The sequence below is a fragment of the Ochotona curzoniae genome, unplaced genomic scaffold (assembly GCF_017591425.1).
Source record: "Ochotona curzoniae isolate NIBS_2020 unplaced genomic scaffold, NIBS_Ocur_1.0 scaffold_1037, whole genome shotgun sequence".
In the NCBI taxonomy this organism is placed as follows: Eukaryota; Metazoa; Chordata; class Mammalia; order Lagomorpha; family Ochotonidae; genus Ochotona; species Ochotona curzoniae.
The window spans coordinates 28,654,236-28,679,486 of NW_024467083.1; the positions used below are offsets into that span (position 1 = coordinate 28,654,236).

Sequence of the window (25,251 nt, forward strand, 5' to 3'; positions counted from 1 at the left end):
CTGCTTTGCCCACTGTGGCGTGGCGTGGCCTATCCCCCGTCTGGGCCCTTGCCTTTGGATGCTACAGCCTGACCTGGCCAGGCCCACCCGCAGTCCCAACTCTTGCCAGCGGGTGCCGCAGCCTAGCCCCGCTCTGCCTGCCCCCATCCCTGGCTCCCATGCAACCGTGTCCATGGTGTAGATGTGATAACCTGGCCTGTCATGGTCCACAACTCAGCCTGACTCCTGTGCTTGTCATCGTGCCTGGGTTTGGCCCGGAACTGCCTGCCCCCTTCCCGCTGCCCCGCTGCCCCGCTGCCCCGCTGCCCCGCTGCCCCGCTGCCCCGCTGCCCCGCTGCCTCGGCTCAACCCACACACCTGCTGGTCAGCAACGCTGCCCTGCCCAGCCTAACCGACACCCAGCAGGAGATGCAGTGCCCTCAGAGAGTACCCCAACGCCCCCACCAGAGTCGTGGCGCAAGATGGGCCAAGGCCCAGGACAGCTGGGAGGGACAAGGGCAAGGGCTCGGGGCAAAGCCCGAGGGAGGCAGACGGGCTGGATAGGGGATAGATGGGGACGGAGTGGGGACATGGGACAGGCAGGCACGTCCCTCCACTCTGGCTGAGCGGGGGTGGGGGTGGGGTCAGGGCGTGGCGGGTCTGTGCCAGAGAGGCCCCGGAGAGGGCGTGTGTATGCAGATGCAGAAGCGCAGGGGCTGCTGGGCAGGCAGCTGCTGCAGGGAAAGGAGGCGAGTTGGCGTGGTGTGGGCGAGAGTTGAGACGGTGTGTGGCGAATGTGCGCAGTTTTGTGCGTGTGAGGGCGCAGAGGGCCTGGAGCGCGCGTGCGGAAGTGAGCGTGTGTGTGAAGTGTTGTGCGCGCGCATGTGTGTTGCGGCGTGGTTTGTTTTGGTCATACTTACCTGGCAGGGGAGATACCATGATCATGCAGGTGGTTTTCCCAGGGCGAGGCTCCTCCATTGCACTTGGGAGGTGCTGACCCCTGCGATTTCCCCAAATGTGGGAAACTCGACTGCATAATTTGTGGTAGTGGGGGACTGCGTTCGCGCTCTCCCCTGACATTGCTGTGTCTCAAAGACAGCCTTGTGCACGTTGCGGCGCTTCACACGCTCACCCATTCACACGACCAACTACTCCTCTCGCACCTCTCTACATCACATCTCAATCCCATCCCTCTCCCGCCGACCCACACTCCTCTAACCTCCCCTCCAGCCTGCATCCCACCCCACGCCTTGCTTGCCTACACACTGCACTGCCCACCACCTGCACCACACCACACACCACTCCCTGCACCCACACCATCTTCTCACAACTCATGCCCCGCCTCACCCCGCACTGCACTGCACTGCACTGCACACAGTCATGCACCCACCACTGCCACTCACAAACACTCAACCCACACCCCACTTGGATACACTCTCTCAAAACTGGAAAAATCACTCCTGCAACCACGCACACACCACTACACTCAAACGCTTCACCCAACTCTACAATCCACAGACAAACACCTGGCTTCTTGCAACTCTACAATCAACAAACAAACCAAAACCCTGCAGCGCTAGCCACGGCACAACCTGCCCATTCCTCTGCTTGCTCTGCTCTCTGCTTCTTGGCCTTTCAACTCTATTCCTTTTCCTCTTTTTTTTTTCTTTTGGTTTGGTCCTGGTTATCACTGTATGATATAGTTCCACAGCCCCTGTGACTTCCATTACCAGTCCCCCATAGCCGCCCCCCTTCCCCCCCGCCCCCACACACACCCACACCGGGTATAGTTCTTCCTAAACGGCCATAGGTCCAGTCTATTGCCAAGATACAGTTCACGCTCTCATGGGGATCCCTTCTTTGGTCTGGAAGTAGACACGCTCGCTCATCTGGACATGACAGTCTCCATTACAGTCACTACTGTACATCCTCCCCTTAGTGAAAGCCCACACTACAACACCAACGACAGGAAGAAAAGAAATTAGGAACGACACGAAGTTAAATAACATGCTACTGGATGACTCTTGTGTCGGTCGCTGAAGAAATGAAAACCAAGACCTTTCTTGAAGAAAATGATGCTACTGTATGATGTAGCAGTCCGTGAAGAGTTTCACCAGGAACAAAGCGTTTTGAAGAGATGAAACGAAATAAAAGAAAAATAGAAACCCATGAGAAGATATAGTTTCTGCTTATCTTTGCTGATGAGCTATGTCTTCTGCAGGCGACAAAGAGATGGGTTTTGTTTTCTTTTGTTTCGATCCAGTCTGCTAATCTAGGATGTTTGGTGAGTGTAAGTCATTTACATGCAGGTGGGAATTTGTTCGTGTCCCTTTAGCAATGGGTTGTTCACTGATTTAGTCTTTAGCCTTCTGGGATGTTCTTCACATTTGCCTTTGGTTTTGGTGGGTGCTATTCCTCTTCTCTGTCGAGAGAACATCTGAAGTTATCCTTTGTAGGGCAGGTTTGGAAGAGGCATATTTTCCTTTCTTTTCTTTTTTAATCTTTCAAAGATTTATTTTATTTTTATTGGAAAGTCAGATATACAGCGAGGAGGAGAGACAGAGAGAGAAAGATCTTGCGTCCGATGATTCACTCCCCAAGTGACCGCAACGGCCGGTGCTATGCCAATCCGAAGCCAGGAGGCAGGAACTTCTTCCAGGTCTCCCACATGGGCACAGGGTGCCAAGGCTTTGGGCTGTCCTCAACTGCTTTTCCAGGCCACAAGCAGGGAGCTGGATGCAAAGCGGAGCTGCCCAATGGGTCCCAGTGCCCAATGGGTCCCATGGCGTTCAAGGTGAGGACTGTAGCCACTAGGCCACGGCACTGGGCCCCGAGGCATATTCTTTTAACTTGTCTTCACTGTGGGAAAGTTTTATTTCATTTTCAAAGACAAAGCAGAACTTTGCTGGGTACGTTATCCTGGGCCGACAGTCTTGTGCTTTTAGAATCTGGAATATGTTGCTCCATTCTCTTCTGGCCCGTTGAGTTTCCTGTGAATTCAATTGTCATTCCTTTATAGTTCTTGAATACTTTTATTTATTTATTTATTTATTTATTTATTTATTTATTTATTTATTTATTTATTTATTTTGGCTTGACTCAGCTCTGCTTCCAGCTTTTCGTTTGGTTCCTCCTGGTGACAGGAAATCTCTTGCAATTCTGAGATGATTTCCTCTACTTTCTTCATCCTCTTTTCAAGACTCTGCACTATAATTTTACATTCCTGTGCTGTATTCTGCATTTCTGATATATCAGCTTTCATTTGAGTCATCCCCTGTGTGACATGTTCCTTAAATTTCTTGAACTTCTGCTTGAGGTGCTTCTCGCCGTTGGTAAGAAGCTTGGTATCAAGTGTTTTGGATGCCGTATCCTCCATTTCTCCAGGTATTCCCCAGTGAACTCTGAGGTTGGCCAAGGCTTTTGCTCCTTTTCAGGGACTCTTGAGTACTATCCATTGTGCCTCTGTCTCCTCTTTTGCTCTTGGTCATTGGTGATCAGATTCTTCTCCTTGGCGCAGTTTTCTAAGCTGTGTCACCCACAGGCCTGCAGTGTGAGTTTACTGACTGTGGTTGGCACACGGCTCTTTGTTTGCGGTCACTCGTGCCACCCCCTCCAGCGAGTCCCAGGTCTGCAGTTCTTATGTTAGACTTCCACCATAGCAGCCCCAGCTCCCGGCTCACCACTCTCCTCCCCCTTTTGAGTCGTAAGATGCCAAAGTCGACAGTATTTTCCCCGTGGGACCAGTGTAATGCACTGAGCTCGGTGAGTTTGCTCCCAGCCCAGCGTATGCGCAGCTCACTGTTGTCCCTGCAGTCTTAGTTTTTCCACGCTGTACAAAATGGCATCCGTCGTGCCACTAGTAGAGCTCTCGATCTACCGGCCGCCAGGTCTGAGGGCTACTCGGACCTATCTCGGGTGACAGCTGCAGGTTTGTCCCGTTGCTGCAGGTCCTGAGCCAGAAAGGAGTTCCTTCTCAGCACGGTGCATGTGCAGTACTGTCCCATAGCCTTTGCCTTCCTGTAGAAAGCGGTGCCCAACTCGGCTCTAGGGGGCAGACTGGGCTGTGAAATCTACCCTGTTCCCACACTGCCATCTGGAACCTGCCGCTCTGTCCCTGCTCCTGGTCAAGTCCATCAGAGCAGCAGGACGGGCAGCTCTCTGCCTGGGTTCGCCTCCTGAGCTGCCCAGTTGGCGAACGTCCCTTCCCACCTTGTTGCTGGTGGAGTTCTGGGTGCCGGTGCAATTCAGGTTGCCGCTTGCTGAATGCCCCTGGGGTGTCGGTCACTGCCACACCGACACGACACCGTTGTCTCCTCGGCTTTCCTGTGTCTGTCAGTCTCCAGGTGCCCCACGGTGTGCTGTCTTTCTGTCCTCTCCTATTTCCTGGGAATGTGCCCATCTCTGCTTCACACGGGCTGATGTTTCTCCGTCTGTTTGAACATGTCCTTACCCTTGAATCCCCGAAGCTGCACATCTCTGTCACACAGCGATCCAGGAGCTGGTAGGGCCACGTCAGCCGCGGGTCTACTTGGGTCTACCACTCTGGCTGCCGATGGCGCTTCCTCATCCGCCCTGACCCGCGTCCGTCAGTGGGAGCTGGGAGCTGCAGCCGAGTTTCCCTACTAGGCCAGGCCCCAGGTCTTGCACTTGCCAGCACTTACTGCTGTGGTCGTTGCAGCCCTGCCAGGCCTTCACCAGCCCCAATGCCAATCCCACCCCCAATCCCAGCTCTTCTGCTCCTCAGCGGAGTGGGAGCAGTGGCTCAGCAGCCTCCCTCCCAGCCCTGCCACAAGTCCTCCCACGCTCGATCGCTCCCAGCCTGGCGTCCTGTCTCACCTCGGCATTGGGCTCAGCCTGACTTGGCCCACCTCCAGTCCTGACCTTCACTGTTGGGCACCGCAACCTTGAAGACCAGCCCACACCTATTCTGGCTCTCTGCGATCGGGTATTACCGCTCAGCTCTGCCTCGTCTACCCCCCAGACCTGGCTCTCATGTGCATCAGTGGGTGCCCCTGCTTTGCCCACTGTGGCGTGGCGTGGCCTATCCCCCGTCTGGGCCCTTGCCTTTGGATGCTACAGCCTGACCTGGCCAGGCCCACCCGCAGTCCCAACTCTTGCCAGCGGGTGCCGCAGCCTAGCCCCGCTCTGCCTGCCCCCATCCCTGGCTCCCATGCAACCGTGTCCATGGTGTAGATGTGATAACCTGGCCTGTCATGGTCCACAACTCAGCCTGACTCCTGTGCTTGTCATCGTGCCTGGGTTTGGCCCGGAACTGCCTGCCCCCTTCCCGCTGCCCCGCTGCCCCGCTGCCCCGCTGCCCCGCTGCCCCGCTGCCCCGCTGCCCCGCTGCCTCGGCTCAACCCACACACCTGCTGGTCAGCAACGCTGCCCTGCCCAGCCTAACCGACACCCAGCAGGAGATGCAGTGCCCTCAGAGAGTACCCCAACGCCCCCACCAGAGTCGTGGCGCAAGATGGGCCAAGGCCCAGGACAGCTGGGAGGGACAAGGGCAAGGGCTCGGGGCAAAGCCCGAGGGAGGCAGACGGGCTGGATAGGGGATAGATGGGGACGGAGTGGGGACATGGGACAGGCAGGCACGTCCCTCCACTCTGGCTGAGCGGGGGTGGGGGTGGGGTCAGGGCGTGGCGGGTCTGTGCCAGAGAGGCCCCGGAGAGGGCGTGTGTATGCAGATGCAGAAGCGCAGGGGCTGCTGGGCAGGCAGCTGCTGCAGGGAAAGGAGGCGAGTTGGCGTGGTGTGGGCGAGAGTTGAGACGGTGCGTGGCGAATGTGCGCAGTTTTGTGCGTGTGAGGGCGCAGAGGGCCTGGAGCGCGCGTGCGGAAGTGAGCGTGTGTGTGAAGTGTTGTGCGCGCGCATGTGTGTTGCGGCGTGGTTTGTTTTGGTCATACTTACCTGGCAGGGGAGATACCATGATCATGCAGGTGGTTTTCCCAGGGCGAGGCTCCTCCATTGCACTTGGGAGGTGCTGACCCCTGCGATTTCCCCAAATGTGGGAAACTCGACTGCATAATTTGTGGTAGTGGGGGACTGCGTTCGCGCTCTCCCCTGACATTGCTGTGTCTCAAAGACAGCCTTGTGCACGTTGCGGCGCTTCACACGCTCACCCATTCACACGACCAACTACTCCTCTCGCACCTCTCTACATCACATCTCAATCCCATCCCTCTCCCGCCGACCCACACTCCTCTAACCTCCCCTCCAGCCTGCATCCCACCCCACGCCTTGCTTGCCTACACACTGCACTGCCCACCACCTGCACCACACCACACACCACTCCCTGCACCCACACCATCTTCTCACAACTCATGCCCCGCCTCACCCCGCACTGCACTGCACTGCACTGCACACAGTCATGCACCCACCACTGCCACTCACAAACACTCAACCCACACCCCACTTGGATACACTCTCTCAAAACTGGAAAAATCACTCCTGCAACCACGCACACACCACTACACTCAAACGCTTCACCCAACTCTACAATCCACAGACAAACACCTGGCTTCTTGCAACTCTACAATCAACAAACAAACCAAAACCCTGCAGCGCTAGCCACGGCACAACCTGCCCATTCCTCTGCTTGCTCTGCTCTCTGCTTCTTGGCCTTTCAACTCTATTCCTTTTCCTCTTTTTTTTTTCTTTTGGTTTGGTCCTGGTTATCACTGTATGATATAGTTCCACAGCCCCTGTGACTTCCATTACCAGTCCCCCATAGCCGCCCCCCTTCCCCCCCGCCCCCACACACACCCACACCGGGTATAGTTCTTCCTAAACGGCCATAGGTCCAGTCTATTGCCAAGATACAGTTCACGCTCTCATGGGGATCCCTTCTTTGGTCTGGAAGTAGACACGCTCGCTCATCTGGACATGACAGTCTCCATTACAGTCACTACTGTACATCCTCCCCTTAGTGAAAGCCCACACTACAACACCAACGACAGGAAGAAAAGAAATTAGGAACGACACGAAGTTAAATAACATGCTACTGGATGACTCTTGTGTCGGTCGCTGAAGAAATGAAAACCAAGACCTTTCTTGAAGAAAATGATGCTACTGTATGATGTAGCAGTCCGTGAAGAGTTTCACCAGGAACAAAGCGTTTTGAAGAGATGAAACGAAATAAAAGAAAAATAGAAACCCATGAGAAGATATAGTTTCTGCTTATCTTTGCTGATGAGCTATGTCTTCTGCAGGCGACAAAGAGATGGGTTTTGTTTTCTTTTGTTTCGATCCAGTCTGCTAATCTAGGATGTTTGGTGAGTGTAAGTCATTTACATGCAGGTGGGAATTTGTTCGTGTCCCTTTAGCAATGGGTTGTTCACTGATTTAGTCTTTAGCCTTCTGGGATGTTCTTCACATTTGCCTTTGGTTTTGGTGGGTGCTATTCCTCTTCTCTGTCGAGAGAACATCTGAAGTTATCCTTTGTAGGGCAGGTTTGGAAGAGGCATATTTTCCTTTCTTTTCTTTTTTAATCTTTCAAAGATTTATTTTATTTTTATTGGAAAGTCAGATATACAGCGAGGAGGAGAGACAGAGAGAGAAAGATCTTGCGTCCGATGATTCACTCCCCAAGTGACCGCAACGGCCGGTGCTATGCCAATCCGAAGCCAGGAGGCAGGAACTTCTTCCAGGTCTCCCACATGGGCACAGGGTGCCAAGGCTTTGGGCTGTCCTCAACTGCTTTTCCAGGCCACAAGCAGGGAGCTGGATGCAAAGCGGAGCTGCCCAATGGGTCCCAGTGCCCAATGGGTCCCATGGCGTTCAAGGTGAGGACTGTAGCCACTAGGCCACGGCACTGGGCCCCGAGGCATATTCTTTTAACTTGTCTTCACTGTGGGAAAGTTTTATTTCATTTTCAAAGACAAAGCAGAACTTTGCTGGGTACGTTATCCTGGGCCGACAGTCTTGTGCTTTTAGAATCTGGAATATGTTGCTCCATTCTCTTCTGGCCCGTTGAGTTTCCTGTGAATTCAATTGTCATTCCTTTATAGTTCTTGAATACTTTTATTTATTTATTTATTTATTTATTTATTTATTTATTTATTTATTTATTTATTTATTTTGGCTTGACTCAGCTCTGCTTCCAGCTTTTCGTTTGGTTCCTCCTGGTGACAGGAAATCTCTTGCAATTCTGAGATGATTTCCTCTACTTTCTTCATCCTCTTTTCAAGACTCTGCACTATAATTTTACATTCCTGTGCTGTATTCTGCATTTCTGATATATCAGCTTTCATTTGAGTCATCCCCTGTGTGACATGTTCCTTAAATTTCTTGAACTTCTGCTTGAGGTGCTTCTCGCCGTTGGTAAGAAGCTTGGTATCAAGTGTTTTGGATGCCGTATCCTCCATTTCTCCAGGTATTCCCCAGTGAACTCTGAGGTTGGCCAAGGCTTTTGCTCCTTTTCAGGGACTCTTGAGTACTATCCATTGTGCCTCTGTCTCCTCTTTTGCTCTTGGTCATTGGTGATCAGATTCTTCTCCTTGGCGCAGTTTTCTAAGCTGTGTCACCCACAGGCCTGCAGTGTGAGTTTACTGACTGTGGTTGGCACACGGCTCTTTGTTTGCGGTCACTCGTGCCACCCCCTCCAGCGAGTCCCAGGTCTGCAGTTCTTATGTTAGACTTCCACCATAGCAGCCCCAGCTCCCGGCTCACCACTCTCCTCCCCCTTTTGAGTCGTAAGATGCCAAAGTCGACAGTATTTTCCCCGTGGGACCAGTGTAATGCACTGAGCTCGGTGAGTTTGCTCCCAGCCCAGCGTATGCGCAGCTCACTGTTGTCCCTGCAGTCTTAGTTTTTCCACGCTGTACAAAATGGCATCCGTCGTGCCACTAGTAGAGCTCTCGATCTACCGGCCGCCAGGTCTGAGGGCTACTCGGACCTATCTCGGGTGACAGCTGCAGGTTTGTCCCGTTGCTGCAGGTCCTGAGCCAGAAAGGAGTTCCTTCTCAGCACGGTGCATGTGCAGTACTGTCCCATAGCCTTTGCCTTCCTGTAGAAAGCGGTGCCCAACTCGGCTCTAGGGGGCAGACTGGGCTGTGAAATCTACCCTGTTCCCACACTGCCATCTGGAACCTGCCGCTCTGTCCCTGCTCCTGGTCAAGTCCATCAGAGCAGCAGGACGGGCAGCTCTCTGCCTGGGTTCGCCTCCTGAGCTGCCCAGTTGGCGAACGTCCCTTCCCACCTTGTTGCTGGTGGAGTTCTGGGTGCCGGTGCAATTCAGGTTGCCGCTTGCTGAATGCCCCTGGGGTGTCGGTCACTGCCACACCGACACGACACCGTTGTCTCCTCGGCTTTCCTGTGTCTGTCAGTCTCCAGGTGCCCCACGGTGTGCTGTCTTTCTGTCCTCTCCTATTTCCTGGGAATGTGCCCATCTCTGCTTCACACGGGCTGATGTTTCTCCGTCTGTTTGAACATGTCCTTACCCTTGAATCCCCGAAGCTGCACATCTCTGTCACACAGCGATCCAGGAGCTGGTAGGGCCACGTCAGCCGCGGGTCTACTTGGGTCTACCACTCTGGCTGCCGATGGCGCTTCCTCATCCGCCCTGACCCGCGTCCGTCAGTGGGAGCTGGGAGCTGCAGCCGAGTTTCCCTACTAGGCCAGGCCCCAGGTCTTGCACTTGCCAGCACTTACTGCTGTGGTCGTTGCAGCCCTGCCAGGCCTTCACCAGCCCCAATGCCAATCCCACCCCCAATCCCAGCTCTTCTGCTCCTCAGCGGAGTGGGAGCAGTGGCTCAGCAGCCTCCCTCCCAGCCCTGCCACAAGTCCTCCCACGCTCGATCGCTCCCAGCCTGGCGTCCTGTCTCACCTCGGCATTGGGCTCAGCCTGACTTGGCCCACCTCCAGTCCTGACCTTCACTGTTGGGCACCGCAACCTTGAAGACCAGCCCACACCTATTCTGGCTCTCTGCGATCGGGTATTACCGCTCAGCTCTGCCTCGTCTACCCCCCAGACCTGGCTCTCATGTGCATCAGTGGGTGCCCCTGCTTTGCCCACTGTGGCGTGGCGTGGCCTATCCCCCGTCTGGGCCCTTGCCTTTGGATGCTACAGCCTGACCTGGCCAGGCCCACCCGCAGTCCCAACTCTTGCCAGCGGGTGCCGCAGCCTAGCCCCGCTCTGCCTGCCCCCATCCCTGGCTCCCATGCAACCGTGTCCATGGTGTAGATGTGATAACCTGGCCTGTCATGGTCCACAACTCAGCCTGACTCCTGTGCTTGTCATCGTGCCTGGGTTTGGCCCGGAACTGCCTGCCCCCTTCCCGCTGCCCCGCTGCCCCGCTGCCCCGCTGCCCCGCTGCCCCGCTGCCCCGCTGCCCCGCTGCCTCGGCTCAACCCACACACCTGCTGGTCAGCAACGCTGCCCTGCCCAGCCTAACCGACACCCAGCAGGAGATGCAGTGCCCTCAGAGAGTACCCCAACGCCCCCACCAGAGTCGTGGCGCAAGATGGGCCAAGGCCCAGGACAGCTGGGAGGGACAAGGGCAAGGGCTCGGGGCAAAGCCCGAGGGAGGCAGACGGGCTGGATAGGGGATAGATGGGGACGGAGTGGGGACATGGGACAGGCAGGCACGTCCCTCCACTCTGGCTGAGCGGGGGTGGGGGTGGGGTCAGGGCGTGGCGGGTCTGTGCCAGAGAGGCCCCGGAGAGGGCGTGTGTATGCAGATGCAGAAGCGCAGGGGCTGCTGGGCAGGCAGCTGCTGCAGGGAAAGGAGGCGAGTTGGCGTGGTGTGGGCGAGAGTTGAGACGGTGCGTTGCGAATGTGCGCAGTTTTGTGCGTGTGAGGGCGCAGAGGGCCTGGAGCGCGCGTGCGGAAGTGAGCGTGTGTGTGAAGTGTTGTGCGCGCGCATGTGTGTTGCGGCGTGGTTTGTTTTGGTCATACTTACCTGGCAGGGGAGATACCATGATCATGCAGGTGGTTTTCCCAGGGCGAGGCTCCTCCATTGCACTTGGGAGGTGCTGACCCCTGCGATTTCCCCAAATGTGGGAAACTCGACTGCATAATTTGTGGTAGTGGGGGACTGCGTTCGCGCTCTCCCCTGACATTGCTGTGTCTCAAAGACAGCCTTGTGCACGTTGCGGCGCTTCACACGCTCACCCATTCACACGACCAACTACTCCTCTCGCACCTCTCTACATCACATCTCAATCCCATCCCTCTCCCGCCGACCCACACTCCTCTAACCTCCCCTCCAGCCTGCATCCCACCCCACGCCTTGCTTGCCTACACACTGCACTGCCCACCACCTGCACCACACCACACACCACTCCCTGCACCCACACCATCTTCTCACAACTCATGCCCCGCCTCACCCCGCACTGCACTGCACTGCACTGCACACAGTCATGCACCCACCACTGCCACTCACAAACACTCAACCCACACCCCACTTGGATACACTCTCTCAAAACTGGAAAAATCACTCCTGCAACCACGCACACACCACTACACTCAAACGCTTCACCCAACTCTACAATCCACAGACAAACACCTGGCTTCTTGCAACTCTACAATCAACAAACAAACCAAAACCCTGCAGCGCTAGCCACGGCACAACCTGCCCATTCCTCTGCTTGCTCTGCTCTCTGCTTCTTGGCCTTTCAACTCTATTCCTTTTCCTCTTTTTTTTTTCTTTTGGTTTGGTCCTGGTTATCACTGTATGATATAGTTCCACAGCCCCTGTGACTTCCATTACCAGTCCCCCATAGCCGCCCCCCTTCCCCCCCGCCCCCACACACACCCACACCGGGTATAGTTCTTCCTAAACGGCCATAGGTCCAGTCTATTGCCAAGATACAGTTCACGCTCTCATGGGGATCCCTTCTTTGGTCTGGAAGTAGACACGCTCGCTCATCTGGACATGACAGTCTCCATTACAGTCACTACTGTACATCCTCCCCTTAGTGAAAGCCCACACTACAACACCAACGACAGGAAGAAAAGAAATTAGGAACGACACGAAGTTAAATAACATGCTACTGGATGACTCTTGTGTCGGTCGCTGAAGAAATGAAAACCAAGACCTTTCTTGAAGAAAATGATGCTACTGTATGATGTAGCAGTCCGTGAAGAGTTTCACCAGGAACAAAGCGTTTTGAAGAGATGAAACGAAATAAAAGAAAAATAGAAACCCATGAGAAGATATAGTTTCTGCTTATCTTTGCTGATGAGCTATGTCTTCTGCAGGCGACAAAGAGATGGGTTTTGTTTTCTTTTGTTTCGATCCAGTCTGCTAATCTAGGATGTTTGGTGAGTGTAAGTCATTTACATGCAGGTGGGAATTTGTTCGTGTCCCTTTAGCAATGGGTTGTTCACTGATTTAGTCTTTAGCCTTCTGGGATGTTCTTCACATTTGCCTTTGGTTTTGGTGGGTGCTATTCCTCTTCTCTGTCGAGAGAACATCTGAAGTTATCCTTTGTAGGGCAGGTTTGGAAGAGGCATATTTTCCTTTCTTTTCTTTTTTAATCTTTCAAAGATTTATTTTATTTTTATTGGAAAGTCAGATATACAGCGAGGAGGAGAGACAGAGAGAGAAAGATCTTGCGTCCGATGATTCACTCCCCAAGTGACCGCAACGGCCGGTGCTATGCCAATCCGAAGCCAGGAGGCAGGAACTTCTTCCAGGTCTCCCACATGGGCACAGGGTGCCAAGGCTTTGGGCTGTCCTCAACTGCTTTTCCAGGCCACAAGCAGGGAGCTGGATGCAAAGCGGAGCTGCCCAATGGGTCCCAGTGCCCAATGGGTCCCATGGCGTTCAAGGTGAGGACTGTAGCCACTAGGCCACGGCACTGGGCCCCGAGGCATATTCTTTTAACTTGTCTTCACTGTGGGAAAGTTTTATTTCATTTTCAAAGACAAAGCAGAACTTTGCTGGGTACGTTATCCTGGGCCGACAGTCTTGTGCTTTTAGAATCTGGAATATGTTGCTCCATTCTCTTCTGGCCCGTTGAGTTTCCTGTGAATTCAATTGTCATTCCTTTATAGTTCTTGAATACTTTTATTTATTTATTTATTTATTTATTTATTTATTTATTTATTTATTTATTTATTTTGGCTTGACTCAGCTCTGCTTCCAGCTTTTCGTTTGGTTCCTCCTGGTGACAGGAAATCTCTTGCAATTCTGAGATGATTTCCTCTACTTTCTTCATCCTCTTTTCAAGACTCTGCACTATAATTTTACATTCCTGTGCTGTATTCTGCATTTCTGATATATCAGCTTTCATTTGAGTCATCCCCTGTGTGACATGTTCCTTAAATTTCTTGAACTTCTGCTTGAGGTGCTTCTCGCCGTTGGTAAGAAGCTTGGTATCAAGTGTTTTGGATGCCGTATCCTCCATTTCTCCAGGTATTCCCCAGTGAACTCTGAGGTTGGCCAAGGCTTTTGCTCCTTTTCAGGGACTCTTGAGTACTATCCATTGTGCCTCTGTCTCCTCTTTTGCTCTTGGTCATTGGTGATCAGATTCTTCTCCTTGGCGCAGTTTTCTAAGCTGTGTCACCCACAGGCCTGCAGTGTGAGTTTACTGACTGTGGTTGGCACACGGCTCTTTGTTTGCGGTCACTCGTGCCACCCCCTCCAGCGAGTCCCAGGTCTGCAGTTCTTATGTTAGACTTCCACCATAGCAGCCCCAGCTCCCGGCTCACCACTCTCCTCCCCCTTTTGAGTCGTAAGATGCCAAAGTCGACAGTATTTTCCCCGTGGGACCAGTGTAATGCACTGAGCTCGGTGAGTTTGCTCCCAGCCCAGCGTATGCGCAGCTCACTGTTGTCCCTGCAGTCTTAGTTTTTCCACGCTGTACAAAATGGCATCCGTCGTGCCACTAGTAGAGCTCTCGATCTACCGGCCGCCAGGTCTGAGGGCTACTCGGACCTATCTCGGGTGACAGCTGCAGGTTTGTCCCGTTGCTGCAGGTCCTGAGCCAGAAAGGAGTTCCTTCTCAGCACGGTGCATGTGCAGTACTGTCCCATAGCCTTTGCCTTCCTGTAGAAAGCGGTGCCCAACTCGGCTCTAGGGGGCAGACTGGGCTGTGAAATCTACCCTGTTCCCACACTGCCATCTGGAACCTGCCGCTCTGTCCCTGCTCCTGGTCAAGTCCATCAGAGCAGCAGGACGGGCAGCTCTCTGCCTGGGTTCGCCTCCTGAGCTGCCCAGTTGGCGAACGTCCCTTCCCACCTTGTTGCTGGTGGAGTTCTGGGTGCCGGTGCAATTCAGGTTGCCGCTTGCTGAATGCCCCTGGGGTGTCGGTCACTGCCACACCGACACGACACCGTTGTCTCCTCGGCTTTCCTGTGTCTGTCAGTCTCCAGGTGCCCCACGGTGTGCTGTCTTTCTGTCCTCTCCTATTTCCTGGGAATGTGCCCATCTCTGCTTCACACGGGCTGATGTTTCTCCGTCTGTTTGAACATGTCCTTACCCTTGAATCCCCGAAGCTGCACATCTCTGTCACACAGCGATCCAGGAGCTGGTAGGGCCACGTCAGCCGCGGGTCTACTTGGGTCTACCACTCTGGCTGCCGATGGCGCTTCCTCATCCGCCCTGACCCGCGTCCGTCAGTGGGAGCTGGGAGCTGCAGCCGAGTTTCCCTACTAGGCCAGGCCCCAGGTCTTGCACTTGCCAGCACTTACTGCTGTGGTCGTTGCAGCCCTGCCAGGCCTTCACCAGCCCCAATGCCAATCCCACCCCCAATCCCAGCTCTTCTGCTCCTCAGCGGAGTGGGAGCAGTGGCTCAGCAGCCTCCCTCCCAGCCCTGCCACAAGTCCTCCCACGCTCGATCGCTCCCAGCCTGGCGTCCTGTCTCACCTCGGCATTGGGCTCAGCCTGACTTGGCCCACCTCCAGTCCTGACCTTCACTGTTGGGCACCGCAACCTTGAAGACCAGCCCACACCTATTCTGGCTCTCTGCGATCGGGTATTACCGCTCAGCTCTGCCTCGTCTACCCCCCAGACCTGGCTCTCATGTGCATCAGTGGGTGCCCCTGCTTTGCCCACTGTGGCGTGGCGTGGCCTATCCCCCGTCTGGGCCCTTGCCTTTGGATGCTACAGCCTGACCTGGCCAGGCCCACCCGCAGTCCCAACTCTTGCCAGCGGGTGCCGCAGCCTAGCCCCGCTCTGCCTGCCCCCATCCCTGGCTCCCATGCAACCGTGTCCATGGTGTAGATGTGATAACCTGGCCTGTCATGGTCCACAACTCAGCCTGACTCCTGTGCTTGTCATCGTGCCTGGGTTTGGCCCGGAACTGCCTGCCCCCTTCCCGCTGCCCCGCTGCCCCGCTGCCCCGCTGCCCCGCTGCCCCGCTGCCCCGCTGCCCCGCTGCCTCGGCTCAACCCACACACCTGCTGGTCAGCAACGCTGCCCTGCCCAGCCTAACCGACACCCAGCAGGAGATGCAGTGCCCTCAGAGAGTACCCCAACGCCCCCACCAGAGTCGTGGCGCAAGATGGGCCAAGGCCCAGGACAGCTGGGAGGGACAAGGGCAAGGGCTCGGGGCAAAGCCCGAGGGAGGCAGACGGGCTGGATAGGGGATAGATGGGGACGGAGTGGGGACATGGGACAGGCAGGCACGTCCCTCCACTCTGGCTGAGCGGGGGTGGGGGTGGGGTCAGGGCGTGGCGGGTCTGTGCCAGAGAGGCCCCGGAGAGGGCGTGTGTATGCAGATGCAGAAGCGCAGGGGCTGCTGGGCAGGCAGCTGCTGCAGGGAAAGGAGGCGAGTTGGCGTGGTGTGGGCGAGAGTTGAGACGGTGCGTTGCGAATGTGCGCAGTTTTGTGCGTGTGAGGGCGCAGAGGGCCTGGAGCGCGCGTGCGGAAGTGAGCGTGTGTGTGAAGTGTTGTGCGCGCGCATGTGTGTTGCGGCGTGGTTTGTTTTGGTCATACTTACCTGGCAGGGGAGATACCATGATCATGCAGGTGGTTTTCCCAGGGCGAGGCTCCTCCATTGCACTTGGGAGGTGCTGACCCCTGCGATTTCCCCAAATGTGGGAAACTCGACTGCATAATTTGTGGTAGTGGGGGACTGCGTTCGCGCTCTCCCCTGACATTGCTGTGTCTCAAAGACAGCCTTGTGCACGTTGCGGCGCTTCACACGCTCACCCATTCACACGACCAACTACTCCTCTCGCACCTCTCTACATCACATCTCAATCCCATCCCTCTCCCGCCGACCCACACTCCTCTAACCTCCCCTCCAGCCTGCATCCCACCCCACGCCTTGCTTGCCTACACACTGCACTGCCCACCACCTGCACCACACCACACACCACTCCCTGCACCCACACCATCTTCTCACAACTCATGCCCCGCCTCACCCCGCACTGCACTGCACTGCACTGCACACAGTCATGCACCCACCACTGCCACTCACAAACACTCAACCCACACCCCACTTGGATACACTCTCTCAAAACTGGAAAAATCACTCCTGCAACCACGCACACACCACTACACTCAAACGCTTCACCCAACTCTACAATCCACAGACAAACACCTGGCTTCTTGCAACTCTACAATCAACAAACAAACCAAAACCCTGCAGCGCTAGCCACGGCACAACCTGCCCATTCCTCTGCTTGCTCTGCTCTCTGCTTCTTGGCCTTTCAACTCTATTCCTTTTCCTCTTTTTTTTTTTCTTTTGGTTTGGTCCTGGTTATCACTGTATGATATAGTTCCACAGCCCCTGTGACTTCCATTACCAGTCCCCCATAGCCGCCCCCCTTCCCCCCCGCCCCCACACACACCCACACCGGGTATAGTTCTTCCTAAACGGCCATAGGTCCAGTCTATTGCCAAGATACAGTTCACGCTCTCATGGGGATCCCTTCTTTGGTCTGGAAGTAGACACGCTCGCTCATCTGGACATGACAGTCTCCATTACAGTCACTACTGTACATCCTCCCCTTAGTGAAAGCCCACACTACAACACCAACGACAGGAAGAAAAGAAATTAGGAACGACACGAAGTTAAATAACATGCTACTGGATGACTCTTGTGTCGGTCGCTGAAGAAATGAAAACCAAGACCTTTCTTGAAGAAAATGATGCTACTGTATGATGTAGCAGTCCGTGAAGAGTTTCACCAGGAACAAAGCGTTTTGAAGAGATGAAACGAAATAAAAGAAAAATAGAAACCCATGAGAAGATATAGTTTCTGCTTATCTTTGCTGATGAGCTATGTCTTCTGCAGGCGACAAAGAGATGGGTTTTGTTTTCTTTTGTTTCGATCCAGTCTGCTAATCTAGGATGTTTGGTGAGTGTAAGTCATTTACATGCAGGTGGGAATTTGTTCGTGTCCCTTTAGCAATGGGTTGTTCACTGATTTAGTCTTTAGCCTTCTGGGATGTTCTTCACATTTGCCTTTGGTTTTGGTGGGTGCTATTCCTCTTCTCTGTCGAGAGAACATCTGAAGTTATCCTTTGTAGGGCAGGTTTGGAAGAGGCATATTTTCCTTTCTTTTCTTTTTTAATCTTTCAAAGATTTATTTTATTTTTATTGGAAAGTCAGATATACAGCGAGGAGGAGAGACAGAGAGAGAAAGATCTTGCGTCCGATGATTCACTCCCCAAGTGACCGCAACGGCCGGTGCTATGCCAATCCGAAGCCAGGAGGCAGGAACTTCTTCCAGGTCTCCCACATGGGCACAGGGTGCCAAGGCTTTGGGCTGTCCTCAACTGCTTTTCCAGGCCACAAGCAGGGAGCTGGATGCAAAGCGGAGCTGCCCAATGGGTCCCAGTGCCCAATGGGTCCCATGGCGTTCAAGGTGAGGACTGTAGCCACTAGGCCACGGCACTGGGCCCCGAGGCATATTCTTTTAACTTGTCTTCACTGTGGGAAAGTTTTATTTCATTTTCAAAGACAAAGCAGAACTTTGCTGGGTACGTTATCCTGGGCCGACAGTCTTGTGCTTTTAGAATCTGGAATATGTTGCTCCATTCTCTTCTGGCCCGTTGAGTTTCCTGTGAATTCAATTGTCATTCCTTTATAGTTCTTGAATACTTTTATTTATTTATTTATTTATTTATTTATTTATTTATTTATTTATTTATTTATTTATTTTGGCTTGACTCAGCTCTGCTTCCAGCTTTTCGTTTGGTTCCTCCTGGTGACAGGAAATCTCTTGCAATTCTGAGATGATTTCCTCTACTTTCTTCATCCTCTTTTCAAGACTCTGCACTATAATTTTACATTCCTGTGCTGTATTCTGCATTTCTGATATATCAGCTTTCATTTGAGTCATCCCCTGTGTGACATGTTCCTTAAATTTCTTGAACTTCTGCTTGAGGTGCTTCTCGCCGTTGGTAAGAAGCTTGGTATCAAGTGTTTTGGATGCCGTATCCTCCATTTCTCCAGGTATTCCCCAGTGAACTCTGAGGTTGGCCAAGGCTTTTGCTCCTTTTCAGGGACTCTTGAGTACTATCCATTGTGCCTCTGTCTCCTCTTTTGCTCTTGGTCATTGGTGATCAGATTCTTCTCCTTGGCGCAGTTTTCTAAGCTGTGTCACCCACAGGCCTGCAGTGTGAGTTTACTGACTGTGGTTGGCACACGGCTCTTTGTTTGCGGTCACTCGTGCCACCCCCTCCAGCGAGTCCCAGGTCTGCAGTTCTTATGTTAGACTTCCACCATAGCAGCCCCAGCTCCCGGCTCACCACTCTCCTCCCCCTTTTGAGTCGTAAGATGCCAAAGTCGACAGTATTTTCCCCGTGGGACCAGTGTAATGCACTGAGCTCGGTGAGTTTGCTCCCAGCCCAGCGTATGCGCAGCTCACTGTTGTCCCTGCAGTCTTAGTTTTTCCACGCTGTACAAAATGGCATCCGTCGTGCCACTAGTAGAGCTCTCGATCTACCGGCCGCCAGGTCTGAGGGCTACTCGGACCTATCTCGGGTGACAGCTGCAGGTTTGTCCCGTTGCTGCAGGTCCTGAGCCAGAAAGGAGTTCCTTCTCAGCACGGTGCATGTGCAGTACTGTCCCATAGCCTTTGCCTTCCTGTAGAAAGCGGTGCCCAACTCGGCTCTAGGGGGCAGACTGGGCTGTGAAATCTACCCTGTTCCCACACTGCCATCTGGAACCTGCCGCTCTGTCCCTGCTCCTGGTCAAGTCCATCAGAGCAGCAGGACGGGCAGCTCTCTGCCTGGGTTCGCCTCCTGAGCTGCCCAGTTGGCGAACGTCCCTTCCCACCTTGTTGCTGGTGGAGTTCTGGGTGCCGGTGCAATTCAGGTTGCCGCTTGCTGAATGCCCCTGGGGTGTCGGTCACTGCCACACCGACACGACACCGTTGTCTCCTCGGCTTTCCTGTGTCTGTCAGTCTCCAGGTGCCCCACGGTGTGCTGTCTTTCTGTCCTCTCCTATTTCCTGGGAATGTGCCCATCTCTGCTTCACACGGGCTGATGTTTCTCCGTCTGTTTGAACATGTCCTTACCCTTGAATCCCCGAAGCTGCACATCTCTGTCACACAGCGATCCAGGAGCTGGTAGGGCCACGTCAGCCGCGGGTCTACTTGGGTCTACCACTCTGGCTGCCGATGGCGCTTCCTCATCCGCCCTGACCCGCGTCCGTCAGTGGGAGCTGGGAGCTGCAGCCGAGTTTCCCTACTAGGCCAGGCCCCAGGTCTTGCACTTGCCAGCACTTACTGCTGTGGTCGTTGCAGCCCTGCCAGGCCTTCACCAGCCCCAATGCCAATCCCACCCCCAATCCCAGCTCTTCTGCTCCTCAGCGGAGTGGGAGCAGTGGCTCAGCAGCCTCCCTCCCAGCCCTGCCACAAGTCCTCCCACGCTCGATCGCTCCCAGCCTGGCGTCCTGTCTCACCTCGGCATTGGGCTCAGCCTGACTTGGCCCACCTCCAGTCCTGACCTTCACTGTTGGGCACCGCAACCTTGAAGACCAGCCCACACCTATTCTGGCTCTCTGCGATCGGGTATTACCGCTCAGCTCTGCCTCGTCTACCCCCAGACCTGGCTCTCATGTGCATCAGTGGGTGCCCCTGCTTTGCCCACTGTGGCGTGGCGTGGCCTATCCCCCGTCTGGGCCCTTGCCTTTGGATGCTACAGCCTGACCTGGCCAGGCCCACCCGCAGTCCCAACTCTTGCCAGCGGGTGCCGCAGCCTAGCCCCGCTCTGCCTGCCCCCATCCCTGGCTCCCATGCAACCGTGTCCATGGTGTAGATGTGATAACCTGGCCTGTCATGGTCCACAACTCAGCCTGACTCCTGTGCTTGTCATCGTGCCTGGGTTTGGCCCGGAACTGCCTGCCCCCTTCCCGCTGCCCCGCTGCCCCGCTGCCCCGCTGCCCCGCTGCCCCGCTGCCCCGCTGCCCCGCTGCCTCGGCTCAACCCACACACCTGCTGGTCAGCAACGCTGCCCTGCCCAGCCTAACCGACACCCAGCAGGAGATGCAGTGCCCTCAGAGAGTACCCCAACGCCCCCACCAGAGTCGTGGCGCAAGATGGGCCAAGGCCCAGGACAGCTGGGAGGGACAAGGGCAAGGGCTCGGGGCAAAGCCCGAGGGAGGCAGACGGGCTGGATAGGGGATAGATGGGGACGGAGTGGGGACATGGGACAGGCAGGCACGTCCCTCCACTCTGGCTGAGCGGGGGTGGGGGTGGGGTCAGGGCGTGGCGGGTCTGTGCCAGAGAGGCCCCGGAGAGGGCGTGTGTATGCAGATGCAGAAGCGCAGGGGCTGCTGGGCAGGCAGCTGCTGCAGGGAAAGGAGGCGAGTTGGCGTGGTGTGGGCGAGAGTTGAGACGGTGCGTTGCGAATGTGCGCAGTTTTGTGCGTGTGAGGGCGCAGAGGGCCTGGAGCGCGCGTGCGGAAGTGAGCGTGTGTGTGAAGTGTTGTGCGCGCGCATGTGTGTTGCGGCGTGGTTTGTTTTGGTCATACTTACCTGGCAGGGGAGATACCATGATCATGCAGGTGGTTTTCCCAGGGCGAGGCTCCTCCATTGCACTTGGGAGGTGCTGACCCCTGCGATTTCCCCAAATGTGGGAAACTCGACTGCATAATTTGTGGTAGTGGGGGACTGCGTTCGCGCTCTCCCCTGACATTGCTGTGTCTCAAAGACAGCCTTGTGCACGTTGCGGCGCTTCACACGCTCACCCATTCACACGACCAACTACTCCTCTCGCACCTCTCTACATCACATCTCAATCCCATCCCTCTCCCGCCGACCCACACTCCTCTAACCTCCCCTCCAGCCTGCATCCCACCCCACGCCTTGCTTGCCTACACACTGCACTGCCCACCACCTGCACCACACCACACACCACTCCCTGCACCCACACCATCTTCTCACAACTCATGCCCCGCCTCACCCCGCACTGCACTGCACTGCACTGCACACAGTCATGCACCCACCACTGCCACTCACAAACACTCAACCCACACCCCACTTGGATACACTCTCTCAAAACTGGAAAAATCACTCCTGCAACCACGCACACACCACTACACTCAAACGCTTCACCCAACTCTACAATCCACAGACAAACACCTGGCTTCTTGCAACTCTACAATCAACAAACAAACCAAAACCCTGCAGCGCTAGCCACGGCACAACCTGCCCATTCCTCTGCTTGCTCTGCTCTCTGCTTCTTGGCCTTTCAACTCTATTCCTTTTCCTCTTTTTTTTTTTCTTTTGGTTTGGTCCTGGTTATCACTGTATGATATAGTTCCACAGCCCCTGTGACTTCCATTACCAGTCCCCCATAGCCGCCCCCCTTCCCCCCCGCCCCCACACACACCCACACCGGGTATAGTTCTTCCTAAACGGCCATAGGTCCAGTCTATTGCCAAGATACAGTTCACGCTCTCATGGGGATCCCTTCTTTGGTCTGGAAGTAGACACGCTCGCTCATCTGGACATGACAGTCTCCATTACAGTCACTACTGTACATCCTCCCCTTAGTGAAAGCCCACACTACAACACCAACGACAGGAAGAAAAGAAATTAGGAACGACACGAAGTTAAATAACATGCTACTGGATGACTCTTGTGTCGGTCGCTGAAGAAATGAAAACCAAGACCTTTCTTGAAGAAAATGATGCTACTGTATGATGTAGCAGTCCGTGAAGAGTTTCACCAGGAACAAAGCGTTTTGAAGAGATGAAACGAAATAAAAGAAAAATAGAAACCCATGAGAAGATATAGTTTCTGCTTATCTTTGCTGATGAGCTATGTCTTCTGCAGGCGACAAAGAGATGGGTTTTGTTTTCTTTTGTTTCGATCCAGTCTGCTAATCTAGGATGTTTGGTGAGTGTAAGTCATTTACATGCAGGTGGGAATTTGTTCGTGTCCCTTTAGCAATGGGTTGTTCACTGATTTAGTCTTTAGCCTTCTGGGATGTTCTTCACATTTGCCTTTGGTTTTGGTGGGTGCTATTCCTCTTCTCTGTCGAGAGAACATCTGAAGTTATCCTTTGTAGGGCAGGTTTGGAAGAGGCATATTTTCCTTTCTTTTCTTTTTTAATCTTTCAAAGATTTATTTTATTTTTATTGGAAAGTCAGATATACAGCGAGGAGGAGAGACAGAGAGAGAAAGATCTTGCGTCCGATGATTCACTCCCCAAGTGACCGCAACGGCCGGTGCTATGCCAATCCGAAGCCAGGAGGCAGGAACTTCTTCCAGGTCTCCCACATGGGCACAGGGTGCCAAGGCTTTGGGCTGTCCTCAACTGCTTTTCCAGGCCACAAGCAGGGAGCTGGATGCAAAGCGGAGCTGCCCAATGGGTCCCAGTGCCCAATGGGTCCCATGGCGTTCAAGGTGAGGACTGTAGCCACTAGGCCACGGCACTGGGCCCCGAGGCATATTCTTTTAACTTGTCTTCACTGTGGGAAAGTTTTATTTCATTTTCAAAGACAAAGCAGAACTTTGCTGGGTACGTTATCCTGGGCCGACAGTCTTGTGCTTTTAGAATCTGGAATATGTTGCTCCATTCTCTTCTGGCCCGTTGAGTTTCCTGTGAATTCAATTGTCATTCCTTTATAGTTCTTGAATACTTTTATTTATTTATTTATTTATTTATTTATTTATTTATTTATTTATTTATTTATTTTGGCTTGACTCAGCTCTGCTTCCAGCTTTTCGTTTGGTTCCTCCTGGTGACAGGAAATCTCTTGCAATTCTGAGATGATTTCCTCTACTTTCTTCATCCTCTTTTCAAGACTCTGCACTATAATTTTACATTCCTGTGCTGTATTCTGCATTTCTGATATATCAGCTTTCATTTGAGTCATCCCCTGTGTGACATGTTCCTTAAATTTCTTGAACTTCTGCTTGAGGTGCTTCTCGCCGTTGGTAAGAAGCTTGGTATCAAGTGTTTTGGATGCCGTATCCTCCATTTCTCCAGGTATTCCCCAGTGAACTCTGAGGTTGGCCAAGGCTTTTGCTCCTTTTCAGGGACTCTTGAGTACTATCCATTGTGCCTCTGTCTCCTCTTTTGCTCTTGGTCATTGGTGATCAGATTCTTCTCCTTGGCGCAGTTTTCTAAGCTGTGTCACCCACAGGCCTGCAGTGTGAGTTTACTGACTGTGGTTGGCACACGGCTCTTTGTTTGCGGTCACTCGTGCCACCCCCTCCAGCGAGTCCCAGGTCTGCAGTTCTTATGTTAGACTTCCACCATAGCAGCCCCAGCTCCCGGCTCACCACTCTCCTCCCCCTTTTGAGTCGTAAGATGCCAAAGTCGACAGTATTTTCCCCGTGGGACCAGTGTAATGCACTGAGCTCGGTGAGTTTGCTCCCAGCCCAGCGTATGCGCAGCTCACTGTTGTCCCTGCAGTCTTAGTTTTTCCACGCTGTACAAAATGGCATCCGTCGTGCCACTAGTAGAGCTCTCGATCTACCGGCCGCCAGGTCTGAGGGCTACTCGGACCTATCTCGGGTGACAGCTGCAGGTTTGTCCCGTTGCTGCAGGTCCTGAGCCAGAAAGGAGTTCCTTCTCAGCACGGTGCATGTGCAGTACTGTCCCATAGCCTTTGCCTTCCTGTAGAAAGCGGTGCCCAACTCGGCTCTAGGGGGCAGACTGGGCTGTGAAATCTACCCTGTTCCCACACTGCCATCTGGAACCTGCCGCTCTGTCCCTGCTCCTGGTCAAGTCCATCAGAGCAGCAGGACGGGCAGCTCTCTGCCTGGGTTCGCCTCCTGAGCTGCCCAGTTGGCGAACGTCCCTTCCCACCTTGTTGCTGGTGGAGTTCTGGGTGCCGGTGCAATTCAGGTTGCCGCTTGCTGAATGCCCCTGGGGTGTCGGTCACTGCCACACCGACACGACACCGTTGTCTCCTCGGCTTTCCTGTGTCTGTCAGTCTCCAGGTGCCCCACGGTGTGCTGTCTTTCTGTCCTCTCCTATTTCCTGGGAATGTGCCCATCTCTGCTTCACACGGGCTGATGTTTCTCCGTCTGTTTGAACATGTCCTTACCCTTGAATCCCCGAAGCTGCACATCTCTGTCACACAGCGATCCAGGAGCTGGTAGGGCCACGTCAGCCGCGGGTCTACTTGGGTCTACCACTCTGGCTGCCGATGGCGCTTCCTCATCCGCCCTGACCCGCGTCCGTCAGTGGGAGCTGGGAGCTGCAGCCGAGTTTCCCTACTAGGCCAGGCCCCAGGTCTTGCACTTGCCAGCACTTACTGCTGTGGTCGTTGCAGCCCTGCCAGGCCTTCACCAGCCCCAATGCCAATCCCACCCCCAATCCCAGCTCTTCTGCTCCTCAGCGGAGTGGGAGCAGTGGCTCAGCAGCCTCCCTCCCAGCCCTGCCACAAGTCCTCCCACGCTCGATCGCTCCCAGCCTGGCGTCCTGTCTCACCTCGGCATTGGGCTCAGCCTGACTTGGCCCACCTCCAGTCCTGACCTTCACTGTTGGGCACCGCAACCTTGAAGACCAGCCCACACCTATTCTGGCTCTCTGCGATCGGGTATTACCGCTCAGCTCTGCCTCGTCTACCCCCCAGACCTGGCTCTCATGTGCATCAGTGGGTGCCCCTGCTTTGCCCACTGTGGCGTGGCGTGGCCTATCCCCCGTCTGGGCCCTTGCCTTTGGATGCTACAGCCTGACCTGGCCAGGCCCACCCGCAGTCCCAACTCTTGCCAGCGGGTGCCGCAGCCTAGCCCCGCTCTGCCTGCCCCCATCCCTGGCTCCCATGCAACCGTGTCCATGGTGTAGATGTGATAACCTGGCCTGTCATGGTCCACAACTCAGCCTGACTCCTGTGCTTGTCATCGTGCCTGGGTTTGGCCCGGAACTGCCTGCCCCCTTCCCGCTGCCCCGCTGCCCCGCTGCCCGCT

The 25,251-nt window shown here is 54.5% G+C and overlaps 5 non-coding genes across 5 annotated transcripts; all 5 read left to right on the forward strand.

Annotated features, from left to right (window-relative positions):
• Nucleotides 1-891: 891 nt before the first annotated feature.
• Nucleotides 892-1,055, forward strand: LOC121168926. Its single transcript, XR_005885790.1, has one exon. It is a non-coding gene; the product is annotated as a U1 spliceosomal RNA (small nuclear RNA).
• Nucleotides 1,056-5,882: 4,827 nt separating this feature from the next.
• Nucleotides 5,883-6,046, forward strand: LOC121168927. The gene has a single exon (XR_005885791.1). It is a non-coding gene; the product is annotated as a U1 spliceosomal RNA (small nuclear RNA).
• A 4,827-nt stretch (nucleotides 6,047-10,873) lies between these two features.
• Nucleotides 10,874-11,037, forward strand: LOC121168928. The gene has a single exon (XR_005885792.1). It is a non-coding gene; the product is annotated as a U1 spliceosomal RNA (small nuclear RNA).
• Nucleotides 11,038-15,860: 4,823 nt separating this feature from the next.
• On the forward strand, nucleotides 15,861-16,024 carry LOC121168929. Its single transcript, XR_005885793.1, has one exon. It is a non-coding gene; the product is annotated as a U1 spliceosomal RNA (small nuclear RNA).
• Nucleotides 16,025-20,851: 4,827 nt separating this feature from the next.
• LOC121168930 lies at nucleotides 20,852-21,015 on the forward strand. Its single transcript, XR_005885794.1, has one exon. It is a non-coding gene; the product is annotated as a U1 spliceosomal RNA (small nuclear RNA).
• The last annotated feature ends 4,236 nt before the right edge of the window (nucleotides 21,016-25,251 follow it).